This window comes from Podarcis tiliguerta (genome assembly GCF_965153285.1).
Source record: "Podarcis tiliguerta genome assembly, chromosome: 8".
Lineage (NCBI taxonomy): Eukaryota > Metazoa > Chordata > Lepidosauria > Squamata > Lacertidae > Podarcis > Podarcis tiliguerta.
The window spans coordinates 39536711-39558601 of NC_139541.1; the positions used below are offsets into that span (position 1 = coordinate 39536711).

Sequence of the window (21891 nt, forward strand, 5' to 3'; positions counted from 1 at the left end):
AGATGAGCATGTCTGGAACCCATCTGGAAACTGATTGATCATATAAGTCATTCGATCAAGTAATGACTTGACTTGACTATCCTTTTCCATGCATATGCCTAACCCTTTAAAAAAAATACATCAGCACCTCCTGTGGCAATGAGTTCTACAAGTTAATTGACGCTGCTTGCCATACCCCTGCTGAAACTCTTTTTAGTAAAGGAGTTTGGTGTCCAGTCTTCTTCCTTTCTCTCCCTCTTTTGCATTCACTTTTCTCCATGTTGATGCTTCTTTTTAAAAACATACCAACAAACAAAAAAGAAACTGGTGTTCCTACCAGATCCTGGCCCACCTTAAGTCAGGCGATGATCCACCCACGGAAGACCAGCATCGTTGGATCTGGACTGGCGAGACCTGGGTTCAAATTTGAACTTTGCTTCTGATTCAACATGGGTACAATGCAAACGAGAAATGCAAGCTGCCCTTGAGATCAGGCTTTTGACAAGGGGCCCCCAGGCACAGAGCCTTTTGGCCTTGGGCTTCTACCACAAAAGATGAGCAGTAGGTGCAAGGCAGGTCAACTTTCCCCCACTGGAACCTGTTGGCAAGTAGAGAAAACTTGCAGAGCAGAGTCTGGAGAGAAGCAAAGTCCTGAGAACCAAGTTATTATAGCCCCACAGGGACCTTGTCTACAGCATAAAAGCAATTCCATGAAAGCAAAGGGCTAATATTTTAACCAATTCCCACCGTTTGACATCTATAATTTGCTTGGTCTTATTAAAATCTCAGCCGCTACGCTTCGGAAGAAGGTCAGCGCAAGGAAACCACCAAATCAAAGTAAAGAGACATGAGCAGCAGCGACAAGACGCTGATTGAAATATGCATTATTAAGGAGGCAGGGGAGACAGAAGATATATGAAAAGTGCACTCCTAGGCTATAAATTAACAGCTGTCTGTTATTAGATCCCAAAACTGAAAGAAAATCCCCTTAAATCCGTAGTGTGGAAGTCGGATTGTGAGACTAGGACTGAGAAGACCCAGATTCAATCTCTGCTTCATCACAAAGACCACTGGGATTGAAATGGAGAGGATAAAATGAGTTGGGGAAGAGCTAGGTACCCTATCCTGAGCTCCTTGGAGGAAAGAGGAGGAAGGTGATATCTATCATTAGGTAGACTGATGATTGCAAGCTTTTGAGTTACACAGAAGTCTTTGTCAGGCAGAATGCTAAGGTGGCTAAATTTCAGGCATGTAAATGGAGGAAAGCAGTCTATTCATACAAGATTTGTGAGTTTTGCCACTGTCCAAACTAATCAATGCAAAATGGCTGTGGTGATACCTTATATATTTCTTTCTGTTGCAATATGAATACATATATTTGTGAATCACACAAGACTCTTCACCAGGTAAAACATAAAAGAATCCCAGGTTCTCCACCCTTCCTGAACTTTCTCTGACCTCCATTAGTAATGCAAGACCTGACCAGCAACTGACAGAGAAACGCTAATGTACAATCAGAATCTAACTCGCTCCTTGCAAAAATACCCGCTAAGAGAAATGGCACAATGTTTTTTAGCACTGAATCACAAAAGGACATGACCTTCAGGGAATTACAGATCTATGACAATAAAAGTGAGTTTTGTATCACCTATTCAAAAAGGGGAAAAAAAGGATTTTTCAAAAAGACAGGATGCCATTGGTATATATTGCACTTATTACTGGGCTTCATCAAGGGTTGCTGGATCACTGCAGACATCCCCTGCTGGCCACAGTTAGGCACTGCAAGTTGGCTCGGATGACATACATACATACATCAGGCTCTTGCCCTTGCAGTCAGGTGGATGCAGCAAAGAGCAACCCAAATGACCAGTGCACCTTCCCTAAAAGGAAAGTCAAAAGAACATTCAGGGCTTTGGAGCTTCCCCTCCAAAAAGTGTGATGGAGTGAGTCGGAAATAGTACAGAGACATAAAAGTATTCATCTGGCAGGGTGGGGGAGATGGAGAAGAAGAGGGCTGTCCCTACTATGAGGCAAAGGGAGGTAGCTGCTGCATGCATAGGGAAGGGGAGACATTTGATTCAGTTCACATTTAAAGGAGGACCATCATAATTCAAACTTTCTGACACAATGCACCAACTGAAACACAGCCCTTTTTCAAAATTTCACACTTCTCTGAAGTTTGCAATGCCATTCTACAGCAAAGTAATGCGTACAAAAATGGATAAGAAAATAACATACAAAAGTGTCTTACATTTGGTGACATTGCTTTACAAAATGTGTTTGTTAGGCACAATTGCATATAAAAATGTGCACACAGTGTTAGGAGAATTTTGGTTTCTCTCAGTTTCTCATTTTTCCAATCTTAAGTTTAGTTCTCCAAATCCCTATAGCAGTTTGTGATTTTGTTTTTGTTTTTTTTAAAAAGCCCATTGTGAAAATTCACTAACATCTTAGCGTGCATTTTTCCTAATATACACATTTTTGTCAAGCAGTTCCCCCTAATATAATGCACTTCTGCATGTTAATTCCACGAATATATACAGTTTAATGCACATATTACTTGGGTGCAGAACTGCATTGCCAAATCTGGAGAAGCGTAAAATTCCAGGAATGACTGTATTTTGGTTCCTGTGTTGTTGCGGAAAGTGCACATGTGGTTGGTTTCACCTTTAAATGTGAACTGAATCAAACCTCTCCCTCACCCCTATCCTAGACGAATCAAAATTACAAAGTTTCCCTGCCCCAAAGCTACACATTCTGCCCACATGCCTTGCACGCTGGCACCAGGAGTTTGGTTTTCAAGCGATGGCAAACCTGGTCATTCTAGCAGCTGCCTTCTTCCACCCCAAGACGCCTGCCTTGCTGTTTTGATCATCAAGCTACTGTCTTCTCCTCCAGCTCTGCAGCCCCCCATCAGCACACTGTCTTAATCAGAGGCTACAGCAGAGCAGATGTTTAATCCATTCCATCTGGGCATCCTGCCTCAGCCTGTGGGCTTGCAAAGGGGGACCTTTGGAGAGTGAGAGAGAAAGTGTGAGAGGATGACGACGACAGATACAGGCCAGGGCGTCACCCCATCAGTATGGCGGGTGGGGAGAAGCAGTTGTTTGTGCACGTCAAAACGGCACGGCGAGTTTTCCTGTGCCCAGCTCTTCCTTGATTCCTCCTACACTCACATGGCCCCAATGGCAGAACTGCTTTTTTCATCAGCACATTCTGAGGTTAACACCTGAAATTCAGCCAGCTGCATGGCCCTCTGTCCTGTGGGTGGAACTCAGAAGTACTGATGTTTGATTCCTGCATTGTGGGGTTGGACTAGATGACCGTTGGTGTCCCTCTTGACCCTATAATTATATGATTCTATGATTAGAGCTTACCACCTAAAATGCTGCTCTTTTTTCTGCGGCCTACTTCACTGTAGAAAACCCTCTGTGTAAAGGAGTCCTCTATTTGAAGAGGTCTGTGATCCAAGTCTGGTTTAGAAATCCCTAAGAAGGCAGACCACCAGAGGCATTGAAGTTGCACATCAACAGTTAGTGACACCTGGACAGCAGACTGAGCTGGCAGAGACCGGTCACCAGATCCCAGAATAATCTCAAGTACAGTGAGGTGTCCTGTATTCCTATTTAAACTATAGTCGTTATTTCTAAATTTGCCTCTGTACATCTGCACTCTCGCTCTCTCTCCCCCCCCCCCCACAGACTTTTTATGCAAATCTGTGCCCTCTTTTCTTTGCGGGGGTGGGGGGTGATACCTTTCCACTTTCCTAGCAATGCAAAAGTGGTCACCCTAGCTGATTGATGTTGAGCTTGTGCATGTGAAAACAGATGTGTAGTCACTGTGACAGTTCACAAATGAACAATGGGGCATACTTCTGTAACACCTACCAATTCTATTACCCAGGAGCAGGACCCAAGTCCTGTACCCCAATATTACATAACAACAGAGGCTATGTTCTAACGTCTGCCTGCTGTATTCATTTATTCTGCAGTTACCCTGCCCTCCTCTGATTTAAACACCAAGGGGACTTTCATTTTTTTGCTTAAAGATGCCACAACGTAAAAAGGCTACTGCCTCCAGTATCTTAGCACTCAGTTCAAAATATGCCTCAGTGGCAGCTGTGCCTCTAATATTAGGAAGCATATTACATGGTCTTACATGTGGACTAGGGGAAAGATTACACTGCTAAGACCCCAGGGAGGAAACGAGGTCCTGAAGAATAGCAGCTAGCACTAGCAGCAAGCAGCATGAAAACGGGGTCTCTGCTTTTGTTAAAAGGAGACAGATGGATCCACTAGATTTCCCTCTCAAACAGATTACAGACCTGAGTCAGATCAAGGGCGGATGTGTTTCTAGAGTGGGCACAGAGCTGGTTCTGAGCTAGTCCACAAATATACGGATGGTGGGTATAGTACACTCCTGAATACCCACTACACTAACCATGCAGGACTGGAGACTTCTGGCATGCCAAGGGAGACTTTTTCACCCATAGGTCCTACACTAATCCATGCTCAGTTCTGCACATACCAGACACACAACTGGCTCAAGGTTGCAGCATGGAATCTTAAGGTAATGATATGCACAACTGCACAAAGGTCCTTTTTGTGTGGTGTTTACAGATGCAGTTTTAAACATGCACAGTTGTGCACACTGACCGAGCAACAAATGAGAAAGCAAAAACAACGTGATTCTGTGCTGCTTTACCAAAGTGCAGGATAGTGTGTACATATTCATAAAACACCACACAAAATATAATTCGTATATGATCGTATGCTCAGTCCCATTGAGACTGTTTCTCTCTTTCTCTCTCTTTGCAGTTTTTATTAATGTATCAGTCATACAGCAGAGAACAAATATGTCCACGAACAGAGAGCTGTGCACTCTACAATTCATGAAAAGAAATCCTCCTAGTTACTTCATGAGTACTGGGAACACAAGGCAGAGCAAACCTTTGAGACAATGGAAATTGAACAAAGGGAATAATCTCATCTGTTTTGTACCAGATCAGACCCTTAGGACAACTGGCTCAGTAACTGCCTGCCCTGACTGGCAGCATCTCTCCCAGGATTTCAGCCCTGCCTAGAGATGCTGGAGATTCATCTGGGGACCATTTGCATGCAAAGCAGATACTCAGCCACTGATCTATGGCCCTTCCTCCTAAGCTACAGCCCTCCCACTGCCATGCATTATGTGATCATCTCCTTTGCAGATCCTGCCTGGACTTTTCTAGGAATTTAGGAGATGCCGCCTTATACCCATGTCAGACTAATGGTCCATGAAGCACAGAATTGCTTGCAATGGAGACCAGCAGCAGCAGCTCTCCAGGGTTCAGAGAGGGATGTTACCTGATTGACAGGACTGAACCTGGGATCTTCTCCATGTAAGGCACTGAACTATGGCCCTTCCCCATTGATGCACAAGCTATACCATCAGATACAAGTCATCAAATTAAGAGAACCCTAGTGATGGGAAGCCAGGCGATGCACCCACATGCCCAGACCAGCCCTTTAAGAGTCATCTGCACCCCCAGGAGATCCGGCTTGTTCTTGCTCTTGTTTGGAAAGCTTCTGGCTTCAAGGGGCATAGGTAGCTCATTCGTCCATGTTGTCAACATCTCAGATGGAAAAGCCATCCACCGAGAGCCCAGGATGAGATTCTAATTACTATTCAACATACTAGCCTACATAAGTACAGCATAGCCTTCCAAGAAAAGCAGACGGCAGGCTGGGAGAGCTGTTCCCAGACTTAAATGCAGTCTCCCTCTTCCTCGGGAGCCAAGCTCCACTGAGGGCAGATAGCAATTTGCCGGTGTTGGTTTTGAAGGCCCTTATTCAAAGCCAGAAGTATTCACTTCTGTTGGTAATCTGCCCCACCCTGGACATGTGAGAGAGTGTGTCCAACAGCACTCCTTTTTCCTTTAAGGAACTTAGCAGCAAGGCATGCATAGGCGCTCCTCCTCACACTTTTCTCACAGACCTCAAGATGAGAGGTCACCTTGGATCTGCCCTCTGAGAACAAAGGAGCAAGCATTGGTGCCTTTGCCTTCTCTAGATCAGTTAGGTGAGAACTAGGAACCTTTTTCTATCCAAGTTATGTACTTCCTATAATAGACTACTCTGTAGTTTTCCTACTCAACAAGCACCTCTCTGTGTGTGGCTGCAACAGGTAAAGTCAGAGCCAGATTCACAAGCTGCACATCAAAGGGCTGCAATAGGTTAGCTGGCTTAGTTTCAATTGATGGCACCCCATCAGCCACCGCCACCATATGATTCCATGGCATGGAAATGACAAAATCAGTACATTTGTAGAATTCTCTTTATATGTGGGATGGGGCAGCTAAACATTAACTTTCTAAGCTTTAGGTTACAGAAAAAGAAAGGCGGTGACACAGCCCCCTTCCAGACTGGTTGTATTAAAGCGCCATGTGAAAGAACTCATCTTCCCTCACCCCCTCCTCATCTCCCTGCAACTCATTTAGCACTTGGCAATGGGTGGAAGCTATTTTTAAAAAGGTATGCAACTCTCTCCGAAAACCCAACTTTGAAGTACAGTTCAAGGCTTTGTTGCTGCTAAAAAAGAAAAAAAGGAGGATTTTGTTTAGGGGGGAAGCACAAATATGAGTGATTTATTGGTCTGCAGTCAACTAGCTCAGGGTCAGCTGGCAAGGGTAGATCTGAGCAAGCTTCTTTCCCCATTAGAGGACTGCTGGCTTCCCTTTGCTGCTGAAAAGGTGAATCAAGTACTGTGCTACCTTATATCCCATGGCCCTTGGAGGGATTTCCTCAAGGCCCAAGTGAGAGACCCCCAGAACAACACAACCTAATCTGTCACCAAGGCAGAGTAGTAGTATAGTGGAGGGGAGGGGAAGGCAGAGGTGTGCAACTCTGATACTTTTTTTGTAAAGTGCTATCTCCCAGTGTCACACTAACTGACTGACACCTCTTCCAGTGCCCTGGCAAACAAATGAGGTGATGGTAAGGCTTTCACTTTTTACTACTTACTGTTCATGACAGATTAGCACAGAGGAAGTCAGGGAAGGAGCAAAACAACCAAGCAGGGGGTGGCTACTTCTTTCCTTTTCTTTGATGAGGTTCCTACCCCATGCTAGCAGTTGAAATGGAAACACTTCTTTGCAAAATTGTTCACATTTCTAATTAAAAGCTACAGATTGGATTTCAACTGCCAGAAGATCTTTGCTTAAAACGTGGTGAGTTTTGTACCCTGGCTCTATGCAATCAGAAGTTACAGCCAAAGCAGTTTACTATGCACGGGATTGCAGCCATGCTGATCCTAAAAAAACTGGGGATTATATGTACTGATGCTCTTTAAGGATTGCATGGATGTGCGTAATAATGGAGCAACACAGCTGGTAGAGTTTTTGGACACTCCTTTGGAGTGTGTTGCTATGGAGCTGTCATGATGAGCTTCTGCACTTCAAAATCTACCACTACATCTTTGACAAAATATGCATTTAAACCTGCACATGAGTCAGAAGGGTGCTCATTAAATAGGACAGGTTGACAGGCTGGCAATTAAATGCCTGTTGACCCCTGGGGGTGTGACAAAGGAAGATGCTATTGCTATTTGCAATGGAGAGGGGGCTTAATAAATCTGCCACTCAAAAACAGCTGGAAGAAAACACTCCTTTTCCAAAGGGACATTTTACCATTGCCCTAATTCCCTCCACCAAAAGAGAAAAAACTTTTAATGACACAATGCTTTTTCAATCTGCAGAAAACCAACAGAGGTCATATCAGTGGGATATCTGGGATTCAGGAAGAAGGCAGAATCTCAACCAAATCTTTCAGACTTCTGCAAGAAACAGCAGGAAAGATATAGGATAGATATGGATTGTGGCTAACACCATGTATACATTACTTTCTAAGCCAGTGGTGGGAATGCTTGATGCAGAATGAAAGGGAGAATATGTATACAGTTTTAGAGCCAAATTACATGTGTCCTTAATTGTGCAGAGTTTTGCCCTTGAAAGCTAGGTTATTCTCTCTCTCTCTCTCTCTCTCTCACACACACACACACACACACAGCATATCAGGCCTCATTGTAGAGGTTGGGGAATTTACAGTAACTCTTTGCCCTCTGTTGAGGTCAATTCAGAATCCAGGTAGAGCCCCTCTCACTACATCACCACAGTTTGCATTACAAAACAAGCTTTCCTCTCAAAAAATATGGAGCAGACTCTGTTCTCTGTTGCCGCTGAGATTGCGGGTTCTGCACTGAGCAACGGGTTGGTCAAGATGACCTCCAAAGCCTGCTTCAACTTTTACGGCTCGGCGATTCATTTGTAAAATGTCGGAAGGCCTGATAGAGCCTGCAGAGTTCAATAAGGGAAAAATCTTACCAAACATTCCCAGAAGACCTCCAGTGTTGTAGGACCCAAATGGTTTGGGTGGGTGGAGAGATGAGAATCAGACTGAGATGCTCATGAACACCAGCCCAGTTCTTCAGTCCAAGAGGAAGTTGGAAGAAGGAGGCTGTTTTGTTTCACTATCCCCCACCCCCACCGACACAAGAAAATTCCTTTGTTTCATTTAAGATAACAAAGATGCAAAATCTGTATCAGATTTCCCAGGAAGTCACTATTAAGGGAGGGGGCGTAAAACCCCGGAGAGCATCATTAAAAACGCCAAACCCCATCTTGCAATATGACTCATCATCCTCAACCATTTAGAGCCAAAGCGATTTGCAGCTCTGAACGACAGGAAAACGAGATAATGAAGAATTGTTTGGAACTCAGCTCATTTGAGGGAAGGTTTTTCCGCTGAAACCTCCACTGGGTCGTTGTGTGCTACGGCCCAGAGACCACACGGCCTCTATGCTGCGTCCTACACAGACCCATTAAAACACTGTAATGGAATGGTTGGCAGAGGGAAATAGGAAGCTGCCTTATACAGATCAGGCCATTGGACCATCTAGCCTAATATTGTCTACAGTGACTGGCAGTGGCTCTTCAGGGTTTCAAATGTGGGTCTCTCTCTGGAGATGCTGGGGACTTAATCTGGAACCTTCTGCATGTAAAGCAAATGCTCTACCACTGACGTATAACTGGAAGTACCCCAGAGCCGTATTTTAAATAGCGGGTGGGGGAAAGGTGGCGGAAGGTCTTTGTGAAATCTACAAACTTCAACCCCTGACATTTCAAGGTGTTAGAAACATTGTGAGCCCTTGTTGCACTCTCAAAACATCTGCATTGACTACACGGTAGATGACAAATGAAACTCACTAGAACTGATCCAAGTACCCTGTTCACAAACTCCAGAGAAGGTCTACCTAATGCCTGCTTCATACCTACATTGGATGATTACTGTGCTTACAAAGGTGGGTTATGCCTAGTCACCTCCCTACACACTTTTGAAAAATGACAAGTGAAAAAGGTAATGTTGGAAGCAGCTATTAAGGCAGCTGGTATCGCACAATCAGGCTTCTGCTGTCTGGCAATAAGTGACCTTCATGGGAGATTACAGAGAACAGTTTTGCACTGCAATCTCATTCTACAAATATTCAGCACAATACAGGAAGAGCCTTAGCACTGCAGAGGGGGAAAGGGAGTTAAAGACCACAGTTCAGTGTGACAGAGCACCTGTTTTGCATGCAAGAGGTCCCAGGTTCAATCCCTGCCTAGGGTCTCAAGTTACAAGGCTCTTGAGTAGCAACCCTGCCAGTCAAAGGAGAAATATCTAGTCTAGGTAAGAAAACAAGGAGAGCCCTGCAGCTAGACCAGGACAAGGCCTATCTAGTCAAACATCCTGTTCTCACAGTGGCCAACCAGATGCCCCAGGGAGAAGCTTGCAAGCAGGACTTGAGCACAACAGTGCTCTCCCCACTTGTGAATCCCAGCAACTAGTAATCAAAGGCATCCAGTCTCCAACAATGGAACATACCCATCATGGCTGGTAGTCATTGCTAACCTTACCCTCCATGAATAATCCCCTTTTAAAGCCTTCCTAGTTGGGGGCCAACAGTACATTTTGTGGGAGGGAATTCCCTAGTTTAACTATGTGCTATGTGAAGAGGTATAGAGACAAATATATGGCCTCTTCCTGTGTTCCTGGCTGGTGGGATTTGGGTTGCCTGAATCAGAAGCTGCTAGTCAGCAACCCAAGACAAATGAAGCCCATATATTGAGTTCATGGCAGGACAAAGGAGCTGGTTGGTTGCTGAACGAGTGGTCTGTTTTCTACAGTCTGCAGATTTTTATTGGGTGTCTCTTAGGTCTTGTTTGAGAAAAGAAATGCACAAGGAAGGCATTTTTGCTTTCCCCCACCCTGCTTGCTTTCACTGCTCATTCATGTTACATATAAGTCTCCAAATCAATGGAATGGTAGAGATGTGTCCTGCCTGGACCTCTCCTGCAACTGAAAAGCAGGCAGCTGCCCCTTCAGCACCACCAAGGAAGCAGCCACCATGCTCACTGCACTAGGCTGAAGGCCAAAAGGAAGACAACAATTAGAATAACAGTTGGTGAGAATCACAAGTGAGGAGAGGGTTATTGCACTCAGTTCCTGCTTGGGGGCTTCACTTTAGGGCAGTGGTTCCCAATTAGCTAATTACTGAGGACCCCAGTTTTTTCAAAAGCTAAGCCACAGACCCCCTACTTTTGAAATTCTTGTTAACTCTTATGGTAGTTACCTCTGCAAAGCATTTTTTTGAACAAAATGTGGGGTAGCCCCTAGTAAGCAAAGGATTTTAGGTATAATAAAAAACAGACTAGGGTTGAGTAATATTTGGTTTTCAACATTGCGATATATCAGCAGCTAAACATCACAATATTCCAATAAATCACAATATCTGAAATTGGAGATCAGGCATGGAGATGTGGGAAGGAGAAGCCATGGAGATTGAGCGGGTGAGGTCCGTGCAGATTAGGCATGGGTATGAGGGAATGAGCAGTCAGAAAGCCATGATGATAGTAGCCTTTGAGAAACTTATTATCCAAGTTGGCGGCCATTACTGCCTCCTGCAGAAAGCAAATTTCACAGTTTAAGTATGCACTGCATGAAGGAAGTACTTTCTCTTGTCTGCCCAACATTCAGCTTCACTGAATGTCTGGGAAATGTTGGAGGGTGTTCTAAACTCTGCCCCTGCCATTGCACCTGTGCTGTTTCTGGCCCTGTTGCTGCAACTGCACCCTTGCTCGCAGCTACACTGGCCCCACAATGCAGCGGTGAAGGCACAGCCTTAGCATGGAGGGCAAGGGTGCAATGGTGGCAACGGTAGTGGTGTGGGCAAAGCCACAGTAGGGCTGGCAGTCAGTGCCGGATTTATGTATAGGTTAAGTAGGCTGAAGCCTACAGCCTCTAAATCTAGGGGGCCTTGCCAGCCAGCCCGCTCCCCAGCGGGCAGTCTCCCCCTCTCCCAAAATTGCAAACCCAATACTTCATGTGATGGCAGGACAACTTGGGCCTCTAAATCTAGGGGGCCTTGCCAGCCTGTCCACTCCCCAGTGCCACAGTCTCCCCTCTCCCAAAATTGTAAACCCAAGACTTCATGCAAGGGCAGGGCAACTCAGGCCCAGCAACTATGAGACTCAGGGCTAGCCAGTGAAGCCCAATTTAAAGCAGTGGGGCGCAATTTTTTTTATTTTTTTTTGCAGGGCCCCAGTTCACAGCCAAAGCCTGCAAAATCTTATATAAAATCCATCTAGATTGCCCTGGTGCGGGGACCCCTTAGGAGCGGCATGCGGGGCCCAATTTGGCCCAATTGCTCCAATTGCTTTAAGGTCAGCCCTGAGGAGACTTGCAGGGGTTGGACTGACAAGCCCTGCACCTTCTAGGTCCCTGGTGTCACTATTCAGAGTACAGATTCAAGGACTTGTTATGGGGGGAGGGGAGGGGGGCACTTATTGGAAATCAGTTTTGTCACCTCTTCCCCCTCACCCCAAACCCTGAGACAATGAGCCCAGCCACCTTTTATTCACAGTCACATAAGCACTACACTACAGCATGGCCATATACCTGTACGTTCAACTGCTGAAATATACACCCAATATGTAGCAATGGAGATTTATTAATGAACACTGTGTTTTATGAATGGACCAATAAGGAGTTCTAGAATCTGACCAATTGGGTGCTACGAAAACAATTGGGTGCCACAAAACAGCGATCCCTATTGCTGAAAGCAGGTAACCAGCAGGGAATGCTTCAGCTCAGCCTTTGCACTGTTGACTAAACACCCCCTGCTGTGCAGATAATGGAGAAAGCTCGTAAACAGTATACCTTCTGGCATCCTGGCTGATGTAAACCCTGGGGCACCAGAAGCCCAGAATAGCAGCAAATAAAATCCACTCATATGTCAGCGACTGATAAGACTTGTCAACCAGTTCTTCCAAGGTCTTCCTAAATTATAAAGCTCCAAAATACAGGCCAAAAGAGAGCAGGTCTGGGAAGAGTGAGGCATACAGTGGGCACCACCAGTGAAAAGGCCCTGCTCCGTGTAGCTCCTGCTCCTGCCCTGTTATTTGATAGGGGGCCCACTTGCCCACCTTCTTGACATGGAATGCTCTCTATTTGAGTCTCCAGGTCCAGTACAAAGACCATAAGAACGGAGAGCAGGGACCCTGAAGTTCCCAACAGCTGTTAAGCAAGCAAGCAAGCAAGCAAGCAAGCACACAGGTCACCTCTGTCACAGTCAGGACACCTATGTCCTGGCCAGGCCTGCACCCAATCTTGTTTTTGTACAATCTTGTTTGTCCTCAGTAACCAAAATTATATTATCAACATATACAAGCAGAAAAGTTGTTTTCCTTCATTTGCAAGGGATCGTACAAAACAAAGTGGCACTAATAAAGAAAAGTTCCAGGGTGGCAACAGAAAGCAAACTAAAAATGCTTTTGCAGTTCATCAAAACTATCCAGCAATATCAAGTTATAGAAAAACTGGTGCTATTAACATTAATCTTTCTAGATGGTTAATTGCAAGTGTGTTGCAGGTAGAAATACTGTTTGTAATGAAGTGAGAGCGTAGTTTACTTGCTTGAATTAACAAATAGAAAAGTTCTGAGAATTTAAATTCTAGATTAAAATTGATTACTTAATTGAGAAGAGGATTGTAACAGACCAAAGCACCCGTCAGGAGAGCTATGAGATTCAGGTGAAGGTCAGATGCCTTGTCAATCCCAGCAGGTATATAACAGGAAGACCTGGCCTGCGGCCTGCCCAGTTTAACGTTTACAAAGTTTACAAAGTTTAGTTATTGCAAAAGTTTTTCAGAATTTTTTAAAAAAATCACCGTGTTATTTAGCAATAATATCTTATGTTCTTTAAAGGAGAAATTGTGAATTGCAGAATTTTAAATACCGTACCCGTCATCATCCTCATAGAGGTCAACCAGGTGCCCCAATGGGAAGCCTACAAGCTGCACCTGAGCGCCACAGCAACTCTCTCCTCCTGCAGTTTCCAGCAACTGGTATTCAGAAGTATGCTGCCTCCAACAGTGGAGGCAGGTCACAGCCACCAGGGTCAGTAGCCATTGGTTGACTTATCCTCCTTTAAGTTGTCTAAAAGCCATCAAAAGCCATCTATGCACTGTACTTCCGTTCAGAGAAGGGGCACTTCATTGGGATGTCGGTCGCTGCTTTATACCACTGGTCCAATACCACTCAGTATTGTCAGGGTTTTAGGCTTGCAAGTGTTCCAGACAGGAATCTTTCACAGTTCTACCTGGAGTTGCCAGGGATTGAACTTGAGACCTTCTGCATACAAGGCAGGTGTCTACCATTGAGCCATACCCATCTCCATCTCAGTAGTGGTGTGGGGGTGGAGCAAAGCTGTCCTCTCAACACCAGCTTGCTGCTACTTCCTTGGAGGTGGTTGCATGGCAGGATTGCTGCTGGGTAATCCAGTACTCCTGCCGGTGCAACCATGTGGCCTTGGTTTCTCTGCTGCCCCACCCCATCCAGGTAAGTAGCAGCAATGACAGTGTCAGGAGGGTGGCTCTGAATGTGCTGCTACTACTGGGCCATCAAGCTGACTGTCAGCTTGCATCTCCTTGCTCCAACATTGCCCATTCTTGGTAGAGAGATGCTTTAATAAGCATGGAAGGGCACAGTCCACTGGAAGTTCTCTGTATGCGTCTGTGAAATAATAAACTTTGCCTAGCAACAAAGGGAAGCAGCCTTATACAGAATCAGATTACTGGTCCATCTAGCCCAGTACTGTCTACAGGGTCTGGCAGCAGCTCTCCAGGGGTTCAGGCTTGTCATTAGCATCATCATTTTTAATTTGTATACCGTCTTTCTATCTTACAATACTCAAGGCAGTTTACAAGCTGAAGAAACAAAAAATGTACATCTTATAACAATCTAATGCAATACAAAAATGTGATAATAAAACATAACTTTAAAATAGGCAACCTACATCAAAAAAGTAACATTATATCAACATATAAAAGTTAAACAGAAATCCACTCAACAGTTACATTATACAATACACACTGAGAAGCAGAGACTAGAGGGTAGAGCAAGGCAGGTGGAAGGAGGCCTTGCCTGATAGGGTCTCTCCCCTCACAGTTCTTCCTCCAGGACCAGCTCCCTTATGGGCCGGAAGGTGGGGCAAGGCAGGTGGAAAGAGGCCTTGCTTGATGGAGTCTCTCCCCTCCTACATGGAGATGTCAGGAATTGAATCTGGGACCTTTTGCATGCAAAGCAGGTGCTCTACCACTAAGCAACAGTCCTGACCTAACAAAAAGTTTAAACACATCAGCCCTATAATAATGAAAGCAGGTGAAATATCAGATGTATATTGTGTCCATCCACCTCAGCATTTTCTACACTGACTGGCAGCAGCACTCCAGGACTTCAGGCAGGGTTCCTTCCCAGCCCTCCCTAGAGATGCCAAGGCTTGAACCTGAGACATTCTGCATGTAAAGCACTCTGCCATTGAGCCATGGCCCTTCCCTTCCCCCTTTTAAAAGCAAAAAAGCAACCAGTTTTAGCAAGTTTCGTATTTCTCCATTATTGCATTATTGGTAGGGTTTTGCCCTGAAAGGCAGCATATAAATTCTGAAATAAACAAATGAATAAAAATGTCTGATCCTTTGCTAGATCAGGCCTAACCATGGCGAAATTCAGTTCCAAGTGTTCCGTGCCAAATCCTCAAGCATGTTGCCAATTCTTCCTTTAAAAAGGTGGCGCACAGAGGCAGCCGAGCCTCGAAAGAGTTAAGCAGAAAGCCAAAGACTCGGATTTCTCCCACTAACACTCAGAAGTCCCCCCATCTAAGCAGAGCTGGCACTCGGAGAAAGTTTCACAAATCCAGAGGCTGAAAGGGCTGCCTTCCGTTTGTCAGGGGGAGGAAGGCAAATCCTAGTTAAGTGAGGAAACAGAACCCTTCCCTCTGCCTCATCCGCTGCCTCCGCCGAGCTGCCTGCTCAGTTTCCAGCAGCAGACATTATGAAAATAAAATGAAAATTAATTTTGGTCAACCCTCAAGTAATTTATGACACATTCCAGCTGGTGGGAACTTGGCTCTTGCCAGCAACGCACAAACCCTGGGTGCATGCCGCTGCCACGAAACACAACACCGCAAAAGCACACCTGATCTGTGAGGGGCAAAGAGTCCACCCTTCTCTTTTTAAAAGAAGAAACAGGCCCAAATGGGCCTTTTGCAGTGAGCAGTTTCTGCCACTTCTCTTTGGGCCAGGAAAGGGGGAGGGGTTGATGATCACAGAATCATGAAATTATAGAGCTGGAAGGGTCCTTAAAGACATCAGGAGCAACCCTGCTCCTCGGCACAAGATTTGCAATGACAGCCTCACTGACAGGCAAACATTTTTATCCTGTCCTTTATAGAGAGCCCCAGTCTGCAGACATGGCCCCTTGCCCCTTTTTTCCTCACAACAATCCTGTCAGGTGGGTTCAGCTTAACAGCTGGCCCAACGTCAGCCAGGCAGGTTTGTGGCTCAGTGAGGGTTTGCGCCCAGGTCTCTCCACTCCCGGCTTGACAATTCTAACTGCTAGGTCACACTGTCAAGCAAGGAGATAAAAACAGAGGGGAACCAGTAAGAGCAAAGTAAAAACATCTGGAATTAACAACACTGGGGAGGTGAGGGAGACAAAATAAACACAATTTAACTGACCATTTATCTCTTTCAGGGTCTTCTTATTGGTATGTTTAAGCCACAGATTGCTTGACCTGTGTTTAAACTGCTTTCTAGGGCCTCTGAATCGCAGTGTTCCCATCTACTCCTCGGCCCACATAAAAGGACAGATGCCAAGTGACTAGTCAGGAGGATCCCTCTGCCCCAGGATGCCTCCCCCATTCCCCGCCAGCCTGGTGGGAGGGAAGGATGATGAGTACTACAACAGTGGTTGAGCAAGACTTTCTTTCTCTCTTTCTTTTTCTTTCTTTCTTTCTTTCTTTCTTTCTTTCTTTCTTTCTTTCTTTCTTTCTGCTCTGTAGCTCACAATTCAAAAGATATCTGTAAAACCACACTTCTCAGCACTCTGCGCGCAGCAAATGGAAAGTCACTTAAAGGGGGATCCCGCGTTAAAGTGGCAGGGCCCTGTTTCCCTGGTCAAGGAGAAGTGCAGCAGCAGGGAACGCTGTGACCACAGCAAGTTCACTGTTGCACAGTGTTGCAATGAGCAAAGGCAAAACAGGTTCATGGCAGTCCAGTGCCAAAGCCCCCTGTCTGCCTCTCTTCACTATCTTATCTCTCTGAGTGCTCCTCTAGATCCAGAGACGTCTGCAGGAGGAGACGGCTCACAGGATTATGAGCATCCACGCAGGGTCTGGAGGGAAAGTGTCTCCTTGGAAGCACTGCTTCACATTTCACACTTATTGCATTTACATTCCAGCTTTTTCTCTCTCTCCAAAGGACTCATTGTGGTGTGCATGTTTCTCCCCCTCCTCATTTTATCCTCACAACCACCTTATGAGGTACGTAGGTTAGGCTGAGAGGCTGTGTCTGGCCCAAGGTCACCCTGGTGAGCTTCATGGCTGAGTGGGGAATCTGAATTCTAGTCTCCCAGGTTCTAGTCTGACACTCTTGACCACTGTACCATCCTGGCCCTACAATACACTATACTACGCACCTGGGTGCATACAGATGGTTGTCAAACATCCTCAGAACTTGACCAGGAAGGTGCTTTCCAAACCACAGCCCTTAACAATGTCAAGCCAGCATTGGACCAATGCAGAAGTTCAACCCTGCATCATGTAAAGTAAAGAAGATAGTATCCCTGAGCACGTGCAGATCACATTTCCCACTTCCACCCCCATGCAGTCAAACTCCAGATATGTGTCCAACTTGAGAGAGGACAGGCCTTGATCTGAAGGCCACTCCTGTCCAACTTTGGTTTATAGGATAAAGACTCCTACAAAGGGAGAGCGCTGGGGGCAGGGAGGCAAAACTAGAAGTTGCCCATCAACAGGGAGCACCTGGAGAGTGGACTGAGCCAGCACACAACTCAGCTTCTCATAGTCTTTCCCACCATGGTAAGATGTACAGCATTTCTTACTGAATTAGGGTAAGCATTTCTAAATCTACAGCCATACATTTAAGTTCATATACACCTTTTGGTTTTGGTTTTTGCAAGTCTGTGCCATATTTTCTCTTCATTTTGAGGATGCATTTCTATTGGGGGTGGTGATGCGTAAGTGGCCACCCTAACCTGGGATGCAATCACGGACTCAAACATTTGTGGAAGGGAGTCAGTCAGTTCAAGGCCAGTGGGGGCCTTGGTGGCATCTCCTGATTTGGGAATGAAGCACTATGAGGATCTAAAAGCCAGACCATGTACTGGAAGAGGATGGTGGGATAGATGTTCCTTCAGCATTCCACTCATTGGTGCCCTTACACAGGCTGCTTCTACATGGGCTACCCAGTGGCCCACAAGACTCCCATCAAGTTTCAGAGACCACATTGCAGGCTGTGGCAATCAAAAGGTGGTTCTGGTGTTTGCATGGCATTGAGAGAGGTGCTCTTGGAAAGCTCTCCTTCCACATCAACCCATTCTCTGTTTTGAGGTACAGAGGTTGGTACAGACGTGGACAGGTCATTCACAAGGTCGAGTTTGATCTGGGTGAGTCCAGCACAGTGGTCTCCTCACTTCCGCTATGAAGTGGTCTCCTCACTTCCGCTATGAAGCTCACTGGGCAACCTTGGGCTAGTGACCTGATGTTTTAGCCTCACCTACCTTGCAGGGTTGTTGTGCACGTAAAGGGAGGAAAGTGGCACAATCTGTCTCCTTTTGCTCCATGGAGGGAAGGTGAGATAGAAACGTAATAAAGTGCAAAGGCACAGCTTTACAGTGCAATACTAGATGTGCCTGCTACTCAGAACAGAAGTGAATCCCACTGAGTTCAAGGGAGCTTACCTCTGGCTGAGTGGGTATAAAAGGTGAATGGGAGAGACTAGTCATGCACAAAGCAATTTGTTCATTAGCCCTGATTGTTTGAATGAAAGAACAAGTTAGAGTGCAATCCTATACACTCTTCCCCAGAAGAAAGCTCTGCTGAACTCCATGGGGCTCACTTCTGAGCAGCCATATATAAGCTTGTACTGTCAATCTACCATTTGTACTGGTAGGTTTGTACACATTTGCAATGACATGGGTATATTTTATTTGGCTTCTTCTAGAACTGCGAAAAACACAATATGATGGAAACTCATCTCATTGTCACAGTGCTTAGTTCCTAAAAAACACCATGAACAAACAGGTGCTGGCATTCAAACAAGCTAACAGCTTGCTAATCAAAATAATCTCCCTCCAACCCTAGGTTCATGGCAGCCAGCAGTCCCTGTCCACTCTCTGTACATGCTCAGAGGAATTCTCTTATTTAGCACTGTAAAGAAACGTGCATCCTGGATCCTCTCTGCTGCCCCCAAACCAACTTCCAGCACTTTAAATGTATTTATGCGCTAAGATATTACACTGCACCTTAAGGTGTCACATAGCCAAAAAGTCACAAATGTCTAGATGCAAATTTATAAAGAATTACTATGATTGAAATAGAAATACAATGCATCTCACCAGGGTGGGCTGGGCTGGGCTCGGAAGGCTGTGAGCAGGTGACCAGCTGAGTGCCTGTCTGCCACCCAGTTACCCACTGAAGATGGGGAACGTCAAGGCTCCCTCCTGCTCTCCCTTCTTGGGGTTCCTTATCTTCAAATTGGACTTAGACTGGACACAGCCCTTCCAATAGAAGATGCTTTGAGACAGAGGACTGTCCCCTGGCAGCTCTGCAAAGTAGGACCCTATCCCACCTGTGTGATCTAAGGTTACTGATGCATCTTCCCAGGCAAATTATGTGGTTCCTTAAACACAACCAGAAGCCACCAGGAAAAAGGGTTAAAAAGAGAGACACCCATAGAGAAAAAGAAGAGGAGGAACAGCTCAGATCAAAGGCAGCTTCTCTGCTCAGCAGATGATCAGATCTATCTTCACTTTTTATTTTTTACAGATGAATCCAAGAGATGGGAAGGGGGAGGGGGGAGAGGAAATATGAGGTATTAACTCCTCACCTCCCAGCAACCTCACATCCTCAGAGCCACAGGGTGGGGGGAGGAGGGAGGGGTCTCTAAGCATCTCTGAGAACCCCCTTCCTGGTAGACCTTAGCAGCACAAGTCAAGCTCCTCTTGGTGCCATACTCAAGAGCCTGAGCTCCTCCAAGAACTCACACGCTTCTATGGCAAGGGGGCAGATGGAAGGGTTGGTCTACTTTCTTGCAGAGGTCTGAGAGAGATGACACAAATAGCTGGAATATTTCAGGGGTGCGTGAGAGACGCATCCCCTGGCTCTGCTCTTTTAACTCCTGCAAAGTCTCCTTCCCTTTTTTTTGCTGGGAGACTGAATGAAAAAGTTCAACAGACTGCACAGAGCAACTCATTTTCCCCCCTTCCTGCCAAAATACTGATGCAACTTTTTTTTATTGCAGAATGCAGAAAGAGAGAGACAGAGAGGAGGAGGATAATAACAACTGCACCACAATTTGTAAAAAAAATACAATAAATAAATAACTCTGAGAGCAAAAGCTGGAAGATCTGAGGACAGAACCCCAAACCTCATATATGGGGGGGGGGGGGAATGAGCTGCAATTTCAGCCCCTACTGTACTCCTCTCTCACACACACATCCAACCACACAGAGCATTTCCACTGCACCAGAGACAAAGGGAAGGAGGCTTACCTCATTATAGAGTTGCAGAGTGCTGCAAGGCTGAGCCTTTGGAGGGACTGGCCTGGGAGGGGGAGGCTGGTAGCAGCTCTGGAAAGGCAAAGGCAGGCAGACAGGCAAATCCAGTGAGCGCCTTGCGCTGTGCAGTTGCTTAGTAATCTGCGGAGGAAAAGAGAAATGTTTCATGACTGACCACAGGCACGGAGGGAGCCTCTCCTCACAGGCAGCGCACGCCTCCTCTCCGCTGCACCAGCCAGTAGCAAACAGAAGTCAAGGCTCCAGGAGGAGAAGGAGGCAGCAGCAGCAGCAGCAGCAGCAGCACCAGGCACAGCCCAGAGAGAGAGAAGGCAGGCAGAGAGAGACAGAGAGTCCAGAAGTGGCAGGGCCAAGGTGTGTGGGAACATCTCACCCTTTGGGAAGGAATGGAAGCAAGGGATGGAAGGCCTCTGTCCAGTCTGGCTCTCACTGTTCCTCATTCTCTCTCCCGCCCCCCAGTTAGTTATCCACACTTCAGCAGCAATTCGCGAAGACCTTGCTTGCTTTGATTTTTGAAACCCTCTTGACAATTCATCAGCACTCAAGTGCAAATTTCTGAGAACTGCAGCTGGACTCAACTAGCCCAGCATCCTGTCCTCACCAGGTGCCTTAATAGGAAGCCAGGAAGCAGGACCCAAGCACAACAGCAGCATTCTGCCTACCTGTGATTCCCAGCAACTGGGAACAATTCCCAATAAACACACAGCTCTCTTTATATGCATGTTTTTGTATGCTGTTTGGACTAAAGTACACATTTTGGCAAGCACCCCCCCCCCATATAATGCATTTTTGCATGTTATTCTCACCCAAATAGGCATCTGTGTGCACATTTCCTCCTAATGCATGCATCTTTGGACACATACATTAGTTGGAGAACTCCAGTGAGACATCAGGAGAAGGGGAAATTTCAAAGGGTAGCCATTTCAGTTCAGGTCTTGGTTTGAGAAGTGCAAATCAGTACTAATCTAAAGTACAGTGAACAATACGTGTGCAGTTATGCCAAGCAGCTAGTCCTCAAAACGAACACAGCACAAACAACTCTATTTTGTGTGCACAATGAACATTGGTGGCCAACAAAGAATACGTCTGGTTAAAAAGCATTCAGTGTTTTGAATAATCAAGTGGCCTCTGTAAAGGATGCAATTTCACCTGTACTATAACTGTCCTAGCATGGAGGATTAATCAGGACTGCACCCCTCCCCCAGGGTTTGGGCACTGTTCCTCTCTTGGCTCAGTAAAGTAGTGTCCCAGTATCTGTTTTGTTTGTTTTTTTAATCCAGAATTGAGCCCAGGAATATGAAATGCAATGATAAAGGAAAGTGTCTCTGGGCATACGCAGAATTCATTTCCTATCACAGACAATTTCCCATAGACCCAGGATAAGGATGCTTATTTTCCAGGTCACAAGGCAGGTTTCACCTTTAGTGCTTCGCATTTTAAAAGGAGCAATCACCTCTTCTCAATTTACACCAAAATAAAGAAGGTGGGAGGGACAGACACAGGCTGGCCTCCTTTGAACAAACTACACAGTGTGTTTGCCTGGCTGAAACAAAACCCTGCTCTGGGTTTTCCACTGTGAAAAGTAGGAAGAATATTAGCAGACTGAAGGTACCCACTTCCTAGTGGAAGGAGAGATGCTGATCGTTTGAAACCCCCACATGGGGCAATACAAATGTCCATAGGATGCGATCAAATTCCTTCTCAGATGCTAGTTATTTATGTAGCCCCATAAATGCAGACAGT

The 21891-nt window shown here is 45.8% G+C and overlaps 1 protein-coding gene across 9 annotated transcripts in view; it reads right to left on the reverse strand.

The window, feature by feature from the left end:
* Positions 1-21891, reverse strand: part of ZNF469 (zinc finger protein 469) — a 262917-nt gene that overhangs the window by 48539 nt on the left and 192487 nt on the right. For all 9 annotated transcript variants that reach the window (XM_083456428.1, XM_083456431.1, XM_083456424.1 and 6 more), the window contains one exon: positions 20125-20271. The gene's annotated coding sequence lies outside the window, so the exon portion shown is untranslated. The remainder of the gene's footprint in view (positions 1-20124; positions 20272-21891) is intronic.